The 13,679-nt window shown below is 36.7% G+C and overlaps 1 protein-coding gene across 9 annotated transcripts in view; it reads right to left on the reverse strand.

Moving 5' to 3' along the window:
- ARFIP1 (ARF interacting protein 1) overlaps positions 1-13,679 on the reverse strand; it is a 127,781-nt gene that overhangs the window by 92,256 nt on the left and 21,846 nt on the right. The window contains exon 1 of one of the 9 annotated variants that reach the window (XM_087437533.1): positions 10,940-11,002. The exons of the other annotated variants lie outside the window; for them this stretch is intronic. The gene's annotated coding sequence lies outside the window, so the exon portion shown is untranslated. Of the gene's footprint in view, positions 1-10,939; positions 11,003-13,679 lie in introns of those variants that run through there. 9 annotated transcript variants of the gene reach the window in all.

Raw genomic sequence — 13,679 nt, forward strand, 5'->3', positions numbered from 1 at the left:
GCAACACTCCTGGAATAAGGGCCTTGGTCCTAAAGGAGGTAACTGAGCCACTCATCATAGCCTGCTTATTACTATTGTAAAGTAGTACCTACTTTAAAAAGATTTGAAATGTCTTGTTTAAAGGATATCTGGCTACTTTATGCATAAATTGACAGAAGTTCACTGATTTTTACTAAGCGAAACTCTTTCACAGTCTCCAATTAAGGGGTGGCTACCGACTGAACCAAAGAAGAACCCCTGACACAGGGCTGGCTGATGCACAGGTTACAAGCTAAGATAAGGCCAAGGTTAGAAAAGCATTGGCCAACAAAGGAAAGAGGAACTTCCTGAAGTGTGAATTGGGGATGCTGAGCGAATCAGTCAACTGGGGTGATGGGAAGACAACTGAGAACACAAGAAGAGCAAAGAGTAGAATTACACTGATGACAGGTCACAGCTTAAAATTCACAAAACTCTAGTTGACAAGTATTATCAAACTCGTGAGGGGCCGGCCCCGTGGCGTAGTGGTTAAGTCTGCATGCTCCGCTGCTGGCAGCCCAGGCTCGGATCCCGGGCGCGCACCAACACACTGCTTGTCAGGCCATGCTGTGGCGGCATCCCACATAAAGTGGAAGAAGATCGGGACGTGTGTTAGCTCAGGGCCAGTCTTCCTCAGCAAAAAAAAAAGAGGAGGATTGGCATGGATGTTAGCACAGGGCTGATCTTCCTCACACACACACACAAAAAAACTTGCGAAAGTTTGTTGACAAAGTTTTATCTGTGTCTAGATCTTCCTCTGTTTCTAATTTATGACCTTATGACAATCTTCTGTTCTTAGATTGTTTTTTTTATTGTGGTAAAAAATGCATAACATAAAATTTACCATCTTAACCATTTCTAAGTGTACAGTCCAGTAGTGTTAAGTATATTCACATTGTTATGCAGCCAATCTCCAGAACTTTTTCATCTTACAAAACTGAAACTCGACACCGATTAAACACCAACTTTCCAGTTCTCCTTCCCCTAACCCCTTGGCAAGCACCATTCTACTTTCTATGAATTTGACTACTCTAAATACCTCATTTCAATTGTATCATACAGTATTTGTCTTTCTGTGACTGGCTTATTTCACTTAGCGTATGTCTTCAAGATTTACCCATGTTGTAACATGTGTCAGGATTTCCTACCTTAAGGCTGAATCAAATTCCATTATATGTATACATCACATTTTATTTATCTACTTATCCATCAATGGACACTTGGGTTGCTTCCATCTCTTGGCTATTGTGAATAGTGCTGCTATGACCAGGATCTTCAAGATCCTGCTTTCAATTCTTTTGGAAATACACTCAGAAGTGGGATTGCTAGATGCTATGGTAATTCTATTTTTTAATTTTTGAGGAAATACCATACTATTTTCCATAATGGCTGCACCATTTTATATTCTCACCAACAGAGCACAAAATTTCCAATTTCTTCATATCCTCACCAACACTTGTTATTTACTGTTTTTTTGACAGTAGCTTTCCTACTAGGTGTAAGGTGCTATCTCATCATGGTTTTGATTTGCATTTCTCTGATGATTAGTGATGAAGCACCTTTTCACATGCTTGCTGGCCATTTGTATATCATCTTTGGAGAAATGTCTATTCAATTCCTTTGTTCATTTTGCAATCAGGTAATTTTTATTTTTATTGTTGAGTTGTAGGAGTTCTTCATATATTCTGGGTATTAACCTCATCACATATATGGTTTGCAAATATTTTCTCCCATTCTGTAGGCTGCCTTTCCACTCTGCTGATTGTGTCCTTTGGTGCACAGAAGTTTTTAGTTTTGATGAAGTCCAATTTGTCTATTTTTATTTTTGTTGCCAGTGCTTTTGGTGTCATAGTCAGGAAATCTTTGCCAAATCCAATGTCATGAAGCTTTCCCTCTATGTTTTCTTCTAAAAATTCTATAGTTTTAGGTCTTACATTTAGGTCTTGGATCCATTTTGAGCTGATTTTGTGTATAGCATAAGATAAGGGTCCAACTTCATTCTTCTGCATGTGGATATCCAGTTTTCCCAGCACCATCTGTTGAAGAGACCTTCCTTTTCCACTGAATGGACCAGGTACCTTGGATTCTTTTGAGATTTCTGTTTTCCTCACTGCCACTGTATCCTTACAATACATCTAGATTACTTGTGCCTACTGAAGTTAAGTTTCTGCTCCTTTCAAGTAAAAGATGTATAGACACTAGGTATTTGGTCTCTAATCCAATCAAGACGAGTGGAGCACCAGCTGGAAGCACTTAACAATGCAGTGAGCACTAAGAGGGAAAACTGATTAATCAGAGGTAATATTTAAGCTGAATCTCGTAGAATAGAAGGAATAATAGGAGCACAGTAGAAAAAGAGTCTAAATATATTCTAGAATCTGCAAGTAAAGGGACTTGCCTAGAATGGTGACTACTCACTCATACATTCATCAGTTCAACTAATTTATAGAGCTCTCTAATGTGCCAGGCACAATTTCAAACACACAGGACAGAGTGGTGAACAAAACTTCCTACCTCATAGAGCTTCCATTCTTGTTGCAAAATACAAACAAACAAATATACATGTCATATAGTCATAAATGTTGGCATGTATAGATGCACATGTGTTCATGCACCTGCTGTTTTAAATAGCGTGGTGAGGGAAAACCTCAAAAGAGGTACCATATTTTTGTGAGACGTGAATAAAGTGAGGAAGTGAGCCATAAAGATATCTGGGAGTATAGCATTCTAGGCAGAGAGAATAGTAAATACAAAGAGGACAAAGGTGGGAACATGCTCAGCTTTTCAAAGAACAACAAGAAGACCATGTGGCTTAAGGCGAGAGCTAGGGGAGAACAGTAGGAAATGTCAGAGAGGCAGCCAGTGGCAAGAACATGTGTGGCTTTAGAGACCATCATAAGAACTTTATATTTTATTCTAAGTGAAATGAGAAGCCACTTGACGGTTTTCAACAAGAGTGAAACCATCTGATTCACATTTAAAAAGGCTGACTCTTTTCCAGTTGTGTTGAATTAAACTATAACTGAGCAAGGGCAGACGCAAGGAGAACAATTAGGAAGCTAATGGGATAATCTAGGCAACAGATGATGGCTTGGAGTAGGGTGATAGTGGCTGAGGAGGTAAGTGATCAGACTGTGTGTGTAAAGACAGATGTGAGAGATGGGAAAAAGGGAGGTCAAGGCCACACACAAAAGTTTTTCACCTGAACAGCTGGACAGGGAGGAGCACGATGTAGAGGAAATATCAAGAGTTTAGTTTAGGACATATTAAGGTTTATAAGCCTACTATACATCCAAGTGGTTAAAGTTAGTAGGCTCTTGGATATACGAGCCTGAAGTCCAGAGGAAAGCTTAAAGCTGGGGATAAGAAACTCAGAAGTCATCAGTCTATAGATGACATTTAAAATCCTTTGACTGGATAAAATCACCTAGAACAGGGATCAGCAAACTTTTTCTGTAAAGGGCCAACGAGCAAACATTTTAGGCTTTGTGGGCCATAAATTGTGTATTACAACTACTCAACTCTGCTGTTGTAGCCCAAAAGCAGCCACAGACAACATGTAAATGACTAGGCATGGAAGTGGCCTGACCCTTGACCTAGAAAGTCAATGTAGACAGAAAAGAGGAGTCTATAGACTAAGCTCTGGGAGACCCCAATATTTGGATACGGGAGGAACTAGCAAAGGAAACTTATAAGGGATGGCAAGTAAGGGAGAAGAAAACCCATAGCAGATGGCTTCTGAGTCTAGGTAAAAAGAAGACAGGTTTCTGCTTCTGGGACTGATGGACTAAGACCCTACTGAATCCCCCCATCCCTGCACAGAAAACAACTATAAAACCTGAACACAATTTAAGAAGCAATTACTTGAAGGTACTGGAGAGTAAAAAGAAGCAGAGACTCCGGTGGAGAGGGCATGCTTGCTTGAAGGAGGGGAGACAGGGAGCTATGCAAGCAAGTTTCCATCTTCTTGACTTTTAGCCTAAAACTAAGTCCTATTCATGCTGTGCACCCAGTAGCTGACAGGGTAATCAGGGGAAAACTGTAGTCCTTTTGAGGTGGGGAAAAGTTAAGCTGACAAAAGTAAAGGGAATGGGGGTATCCTGAAAAGGAATGATCTAGAAAGGGGATTCCCAAACTCTGTCTACTCACATCTCTGACTAACCCCAGAATGCACACTCAAAGGAGGTCAGCTAAAGACAAAAGATCTGAATTGAGACCAGAGCTGCCACCCAAGAAACAGAGTTTGTAATGCAAGTCCAGCCAAGAAAATTATCTGCTAAAACAAAGGAAGCAATACTCACTGGAGAAAAATAACAGAATCTAGAATCTCCACATCTCAATGTTCAAAATGTTCAGAATATAATCCAAAATTACCAGACATATGACAAACCGAGAAAACGAAACACATTCCCAAGGGAAAAGAAAATCAATCTAGTCTGACTCTAAGATGAATCAGTCTGATTCTTAAGATGTTCCAGTTGGAACTAACAGATAGGGATTCTAAAGAAGCTATTATAACTATCTCAATTAAGTAAAACACAATATCTTTAATGAATGAAAAATCTTAGCAAAAAATAGAAAATCTCAGCAAAGAAATAAAAACAGTAAAAATGAAGCAAATGAGAATTTTAGAATTGAAAACTAAAATTTTTCAAAGAAAAATTCACTGGATGAACTTAGCCAAATGGAGATGACAGAGGAAAGAGACATGAACCTAAATTAAATCAATATAAATTATCCAAGGTAAAGAATAGAAAGAAGAATGAAGAAAAAAGAGCTTAAGAGACCTATTAGATGATATTAAATGTTCCAATTTATGTGTAATTAAAATACCAGAAGAAGAAGAGACAGAAAATGGTACAGAAAAAATATTTGAAGAATTAATGGCCAAAAATTTTCCAAATTTGATGAAAGACAAAAATTTATAGACATAAGATGTTTAATGAAGAGCACGCGGAATAAACACAAGTCCATGCCAAGGCCCATCACAATCAAATTATTTAAAGCCAAGGATAAAGAGCTAACCTCAAAAGCAGCAAGAGAAAAACAATATATTACTATCAGGGAACAACAATCCAATTAATAGCTGATTTCTCATCAGAAATTAGAAAGGCCAGAAAAGAGTGGAACATTTTTAAAGTACTGAAAGAAGAAAACTGTCCGTCCAGAATTCTATATCCAATGAAAATATCCTTTAAGAATAAAGAGGAAATTAAGGGTATTTTCAGATAAAACTAAGAGAATTCATCACCAACAGACCTGCGCTATAAAAAAATGCTAAAGGAAGTTCTTCAGGCTGAAGGGAAATAAAACCAGATAGAAACATGGATGTTCAGCAAAGAATGAGGAGGAAACGAATGGTAAATACCTGGGTAAATGGAAAAAACTATTCTTTTTCTTTTTGCCTTTTCCTCTCAATTTCTTTAAAAACCACATTACCTACTTGAAGCAAACATGCTATAATTTCTTTGGTTTATAATGAATTCAGATGTAAAACAGATAACAACTATATCAAAGAAGAAGGGAGGAGGTAAGGAAAATATGGACCTAAAAGGTTGCAAAGATTTCTATGTTTTAAGTGAAGCAGTATATTATTAATTACAAGTGGAATATGAAAAGTTTAAGATATTCACTATAATCCTTATGGCAACCACTAAAAGCATAATGCAAAGAAGTATAGCTAAAATGTCATCAGGAAAATAAAAATGGAATTCTTTAAAATATTCAAGTAATCAAAGAATAAATAAAAAGGCAGGAAAAGAGGAGAGGGAAAAAATAGAGGAAACAAGTAAAAAACAAAGAAACTAAAAAGGTAGATACAAAATCAACCATATCGATAATTGCATTAAACATTATTAGAAGAAACATTTCAATTAAAAGGTAGAGATTGTCAGAACAGATTTTTTTTTAAAAATAACCCTACTATACACTATTTATGAGAGATGCACTTTAAAGACAAAGGTATAAATAGGCTGAAAATAAACGAATGGAGAAAGATAAACCATGAAAAGAGGAGGCATAAGAAGGCTGACAATACTTTATTAATATTTGATAAAATAGTTTAAAAAAAAATATTACCAGAGATAAAGAGAGACTTTTCATAATGAAAAGAGGATCATTTCATCAGAAATATTTAGCAATCAGAAATGTGCATGTTGATCCCAATAACAGAGCTTCAAAATAAATGAAACATTGACAGAATTAAAGGGAGAAACAGACAAGTCAACAATCATAGTTGGAGATTTTACCATAACTCTCAGAGCAACTGAAAGAACTAGAAAAAGAAAATCAGCATAGACACAGAAGATCTGAACACTATCAGCCACCCTGACTGATATCTATGGAACGGTAACTCAATAATGGCAGAATACACATTATTTTCATGTGAACACGACATGTTCAGCAAAACCGATCATATTTGGGGCCGTAAAACAAGCCTCAATAAATTTTAAAAGATTGAAACCATATAGAGTATGTTCTCTGACTACAGTGGAATTAAATTACAATCAATCATAAGATATCCAGGAAAAACACCCAAATTTGGAAATTAAACAACACATCTAAATAATTAATGGGACAAAGAAGAAATCACAAAAGGAAAAAAATATTTTGAACTGAATGATAATGAAACATAACATATCAATATTTGCGGGATACACCTAAAGCAATGCTTAGAGAGAGACATTAATAGCTCTAAATGCTTATATTTGAGTAGAAGAAAGATCTTAAACCAATGATCTGAGGTTGCACCTTAAGAAAACAGAAAAAAAGCAAATTCAACTCAAAGTAAGCTATAGGAAGGAAATAATAATAAAGACTAGGGCCGGCCCTGTGGCTTGGTGGTTGGGTGCGTGCGCTGTGATGCTGGTGGCCCGGGTTCGGATCCCGGGTGCGCATCGAGGCACCACTTCTCCGTTCATCCTGAGGCCGAGTCCCGCATACAGCGACTAGAAGGATGTGCAGCTACGACATACAACTGTCCACTGGGGCTTTGGGGGAAAAAATAAAATAAATAAAATCTTTAAAAAAAATAAAATAAAATAAAGACTAAAAATCAAGGAAATAGTAGAAAAACTGGCCTGTATACTCCAAAAAGCTTAAGCTAATGAAAAACAAAAGTAGATGAACTGCTGCAGAAAAAAGAAGACTGAAGATAAATGACAGGTAAATACAATTTACAATCCGGCTTGGATCACAAACTAGGAAAAAGAATAGTTGTAGAGGACCTTATTGGAACAACTGTGGATTAAATAAGAGTCTTGTATCAATTTTCTAATTACATTTCCTAATTTTGATAAATGTACTGACGTTATATAAGAGAAAGTCCTTGTTCTTAGGAATAAAAAGACATTTTACCTGCAAACCACTCTCAAATGGTTCAAAAAAGAAACTATAGAGAGAGAAAATGTTAAAATAAATGGGACAAAACGATGATCAGTGAATCTGGGTAAAGAGTATAAGTTTTCTGTATGAAATCTTATCAAAATTAAAGTTTTAAAAGTAACAAAGAGGCTAGAAAAGTATGCAGGAGCCTATCATGGTGGGCTTTATAATACCAGACAACATGTGGACTTCATCCTGAAAGGAAAAAGGAGAAGGTTGCAGAAGAATCTGAGCAATTTATTTTAAAGAACAGTCTGGTAGGAGGTTAGACTGAAGGGAAAGAAGGAAAGACTGGAGGCAGAAAAAATATTTAGGAGGCTATTTTACAGTCTAAGTAAGAAATAATAAAGATCTAAATTAAGATTGTGAGAATGGAAAAAGGTGGATTTGAGAGTTGTTTAGGAGGGAGAAGTAAGAGACAGAGTCTCTTTTGCAGGGGATAAAAAAGGAGGAGGCATCTAGGATGACCTATGCCCTCTGCCTGCCCCCTACCCGGTTTGTGGCTTGGGCAACTAGAAAGACGAATATGTCACTCACCAAAGTGGGAAAACCAGGTTTATTTGGCTTGGAAAAGTCAGAAAATGAGTTCATTGGTAGACATTCTAAATTTGAGAACATTTATGGAGTATTCAAGTCCACTAGCACATTAGAACTTGCGAAATGCAGGTCTAGAGCTCCAGGCTGAAGACATAAATCTGGGAGTTATCACTGTAGGGATGTGGACGGCATGAACTGATAAAAGTGACAAGAGGAGAAGCTGAAGAAAAGCATCCAATAGAACTCTAAAAGGCGAGAATATGGAAAAAGGAGTCAGTAGATGGGGCAGGGGGCAGCAAATAAGTTCACAATGCAGACACAGCAGAGAAAATTATAGCAGTGGAAGTACGTGTTGTTCTAATTTATATAGGAAACAAGCATTCCAAAAATGAGAAATATGGAGCCAGCCCTGACGGCCTAATGGTTAAAGTTTGGCACGCTCCACTCTGGCGGCCTGGGTTTTGGTTCCCGGGAGCGGAACACCACCACTTGTCTGTCAGTAGCCAAGCTGTGGCGGAGGCTCACATAGAAGAACTAGAAAGACATAACTAGAATATACAACTATGTACTGGAGCTTTGGGAAGGAAATAAAAAAAAGGAAGACCGGCAACAGATGTTAGCTCAGGGAGAATCTTTCCCACCAAAATGAGAAGTATGATGATCAACTAACACCACTTTATGCCATAAAGTAGGTAATAGCAATACTCATTTGCCAAAAGACATACAAACATTCCACCTATTATCTATTCATTTTCTTACCCACAAAAAATGACCTTCTTTTAGGAACATCATTTACTAAACATTAATTACAGCAGTGAAAATTAATAGCCAACACACAATGGGCAGAACAGGGTTCAAAACCAAAAACTCCATGTCATCTCCCTGGACAAAAACCATTCATGGTACTTCACTCATGCTTTAAATTGAAATTGAATTTAAATTTAAATTAGACACTCAAAATAATCATACAAAAGGCTTTGGGGAAATAATTATGTCCTTTAGAAATAAAAACAGGAGCCGGCCCGGTGGTGCAAGTGGTTAAGTGTGCGCGCTCTGCTGTGGCGGCTAGAGGTTCGCCGGTTTGGATCCCGGGCACGCACAGATGCACCACTTGGCAAGCCATGTTGTGGCAGCATCCCATATAAAGTGGAGGAAGATGGGCACAGATGTTAGCCCTGGGCCAGTCTTCCTCAGCAAAAAAAGAGGAGGATTGGCAGATGTTAGCACAGGGCTGATCTTCCTCACAAAAAAAAAAAGAAAGAAAGAAAGAAATAAAAACAGAATCCCTTTTGTTCCAAGGTTCATGTTATGTAAGATCTGCTCTGGTTTGAATGTTCGTATCTCCCCCAAAGTTCATATGTTGAAATCCTAATGCCCAATGTGATGCTATTAGGAGGTAGGGCCTTTGGCAGGTGATTAGCCCTCATGAATGTGATCAGTGTTCCTATAAAAGAGGCCCCACAGAGCATCCTAGCCCTTTCCACCAAGCGAGGATACAGGGAGAAGTTGGCATTCTGCAACTTGGAAGAGGGCCTTCATCAGAACCTGACCATGCCAGCACCCTGATCTTGGACTTCTAGAACTGCATTAAATAAATTTCTGTCGTTCATAAGCCACTCAGTCTGGGTATTTTGCTATAGCAGCCAGAATGGACTAAGACAAGGTCCTTCACAATAGGGTCCAATCAACTTTTCAGGCTATACACTTCTCTTAACTTTACCCTTCTAAAGATCCTGTACTACTAAATCTATTTAACCTGTTATTTCTGGAGTGAAATGCACTTTGATATCTGTGAATGTTTGCTCAAATGGTTTCCAATGTTTAAAATATTCTTCCATCTTCATATGTAGTAAAATTCTGCCCATAATTTAAGGCTCAGCTCAAATGTTACCTCTTCTATAAAACTTATTCCAAAGCCTCAGAGAGACAGCAAGGTATAATGAGAAGGTTAAGAACTTTGAAACATGAGAGACTTCAGTTAAAACCCAAGCCCCATAATACAGTAGTTGCTTTGTGATCTTTTGTTACTTAAGCTTATTTTTCTCATCTATAAAATTAAGAAAATAAACACATCTCAGATAATACCTGAGGGAACATAAATTCAAGGCACTTATAAAGAGTACCTAGCACACAGTAGGCATTCATTGACTGAAAGAAAGATGCTTCCAGTGGTGTGCCAGTAGATGTTTAACAACGAGTTCTCCAAATTAAAAATGATAATAATAAAAAAGCCATAATTTGTAGCATTTGCCCATTTCCATGGTGTCAATAGTCCCACTAGGGCAAATTTCAAGCTTCCAATATGACCTTACTGAATCTAGAGGTGGGAAGAGATGTGCAGCACCACATAATTATATGGTATTTATATCAGGAAAATACTGTAGACATAACCTCAACACTACAGATAACAGTAAAATATTAGGAACCGAAAAGTTTTGAGTACTTACCATCTTTGTTTTTAACATATGTATTTAATTTTAAGTTTATATAACTTAATTTTTAAGTAATGTCTATGTTTAACAGCTGGCTTATAAAAGCTGGGAATGGTGTGCTGCTGGCTTCTTGAAGGTACAGGCCAGGGATGTTGCTAGACATCCTACAATGCACAGGATAAGCCCCCACAATAAAAAATCATCTAGCCAAATATGTCATAGTGTCAAAGCTGAAAAATTCTGTAAATAGCCTGATGCTATAAATTGCTTCTTACATTAGCAGGCCCCATGGGTCTTAACAGTTACTCACTTTAATGTCAAAATGTAACCCATTTCAAAGCATGAGCCCAACTGCATCGGGGGAGAATAACTCCCCCATGCCCTCATTTGGTGAACCATTAACACTATCCATCACTCCAGCAAACTTTCTCAACACTACAATAGCTATAACATGGCTCATAAAACTACTTACAATCTGACCCCTACCTACTTCTCCAGCTGCTTCTCATACCATACTCTCCCCTAACTCTCTCCATACTGCCCAATTAGGCAACCAAATATCTACTAACTTCATTTTCATTCTCAGGATGCACAGTAACTCTTCTCCACGTCAATTCAACTCCAAGTCTATAGCTTTTTGTGTAGCTGCCCAAGACCTAGACTAAAAGAAAAAAGTTCATGTAATTTTTTTCTGGCACTACCTATGTTTTTCAAATTCTGAAAATATACCTTTACATTAACATTTAAAAAGACTTTACATATGATGGTCAGCATTTGTAGGTGAACACTCCATGCAAAATAAAAGATGCAACATTAACAAAAATTCACCCCAAGACTAAAAAAATCTATCTTAATAATGCAAGAAAAGGCATACTGGAAATAAGTTTCTTGCCGTTATCAATATATTACATTATTAATGATAAAATCTAATTTCTAAAATGCTCAGAAACAAGGTAGAAACTTTCTAGAAAGGATGTAAAAGAACTTGTCTTAGCCTTAATTAGACTTCTGGAACTATACAAGACATCATATCTTCTAAAATGCACACATTCAACATTGATCTTTAATCCAATTTACCACTGAGCAAGAAAAAATAAAGTGGTATAATAAACTTAAAAGTTTTTCCAATTATTTCTTAAATCTACCATTTTAAAAAGAGTTATTTGAAAATTCATTAAAAAGTACTGTGAAATATTTCCAATGCTCAGTCCACTGACTGCATATATTCAGTAGGTATTTTGTTCTGCTATCAAGTAGTTATATTTTCTTCTAATTTAAAGGACTAAATTCTTAATTGGAGTCAATTTTAGACAAAAGAGCACAGAAGAAAGTAAACAGTGCGAAAGAAGAAAAGAAAGAAGAGAGGCCACAAATATTCAACACTAATTGTTCTAGTTATGGCTTCAGACAATGAAGGTCGCAGTGCCTGGTGGACTAATTATGCATGTCAACAGAGACCATATTTTATTCCAATACCAAAAAGCACAAATGCCTTCTGTGTCAGATGAAATTATTTAGATTTTTGTTTGCCTACAAAAAGAGAAAGCAATTCTATTAAACTCATAATTCAAATAGTCTTTGAAATTTCCTTCTGTATTAGTAAAAGCACGAGCTTCTTTAAAAAATGGTTAACACGTATGCTTTCACTCGTATGTGGAAGATAAACACATGAATAAAGAGAACAGATTAGTGTCTACCAGAGGGGAGCAGGCGGGGGGTGGGGGGAGGGCCAAAGGGGTAATGGGGCACATATGTACGGTGATGGATAGAAACTGGACTGTTGGTGGTGAACACAATGCAGTCTATACAGAAATTGATATATAATAACGTACACCTGAAATTACACAATGTTATAAACCAATATGATCTCAATAAAATAATTTAAAAAATGGTTAACATATTTATTACGAAGTGTTAATTCAACATGGTTCAAAAGTATTAGGCGAATAAGTTTACTGCATGAAGTCTCAGGAGAACTAACCAAGGTGTCAGGAGACATGGATTTACAGACCAGCTCTGCCTCTTTTTAGAATGTTATAGAAGTCACTTTACTTCCCGAAATTTCAATTTCCTCATTTATAAAATGAGATTATTAACCTATATATCATACAGCCATTATAAAAACCAAATGTGAAATTGCTTGGAGAACTGAAACTGCTATATGAAGATGTTATAATTATAGCACATTGATTTCAGCTCAGGACCGACAGGACAAATATTGGAGTAGCTCCATCAACACTAGTATTTACCAGCACAGCCACTCTTCCTGACTTTGTCACTATGAGTACCCTAACCACACTTTTCTAAAACAGACTGATATCAAGACAGAGTTGAATTACGGTTACAAATGTTATTGTTTATAGCCTTGTTCTTTTTTTTCTTTATTCTATCTATCTTGGCAATTTCATGGTTTTAAAAGGAATATGACTCTCAAACCTATATAAAGGGATGGATAAAGCAAATGTGGTAAAACCCAGATAATTATTGAATCTGGATGATGAATGTATGGAAATTCATTCACTATTTAACCTTTATTTCATATATTTCAAATTTTTCTTAACAAATGTTTTAATGTGTGTCAATATCTAATTTGTTTTATGTTTTCAACCACGTGCTACCTGAATATTGCATTTCAAATCTTCTCCCAACTTTCTCATCTTCTGCCTGTCATTTTCATTTTTATGTCAAGCCACTGTTCCTCAAACCTATCTTATTTTTGCCCCTGCTGCTTCCTCTTTCTGGAAAGTTCTTACTCCCAGAATTTCACATGACCCTCTCCCTCATCTCATCCAAGTTTCTGCTCAAATATCCTCTAAGAAGGGCCTTCCCTGACCATCCGATGTAAATCAGCACTCTTCATCACTTTTCAGCTCCTTATCCTGCTTTTTAGCAGTAAGGACTACTTTACATTATATTATAAAATAATTTATGTATGTTTAACATGTCTGTCTTCCTCCCCAATATGTTTACAACATAAAATCCAACTCCTCCTGACACTCAAAATCCTTCCATGATCTGAACTATCAACTTTCCACCAATTATGCTTCTTCAGATACCCTACTAAATCAAACTAATCATTCACACTTCTTCATATAGGTCTCTCAATTTCCTTTCTCTATGCCTTTGCTCAAGCAGTGACCATCATCACTCACATACTCAAATTCTACTCACACTATAAGACTCAGTTTAAATGCCACCTCACTGATATTCCTCTGAACTGCCACAATTCGTTACCTGTACCACTCCAAAAGCATTATTATTCTACATTTTATTTATTTATTTATTTATTTGAAAATTTCCTCTATTAAT

This window comes from Ceratotherium simum, chromosome 12 (assembly GCF_057802395.1).
Source record: "Ceratotherium simum simum isolate JZ-2026a chromosome 12, ASM5780239v1, whole genome shotgun sequence".
NCBI lineage: Eukaryota > Metazoa > Chordata > Mammalia > Perissodactyla > Rhinocerotidae > Ceratotherium > Ceratotherium simum.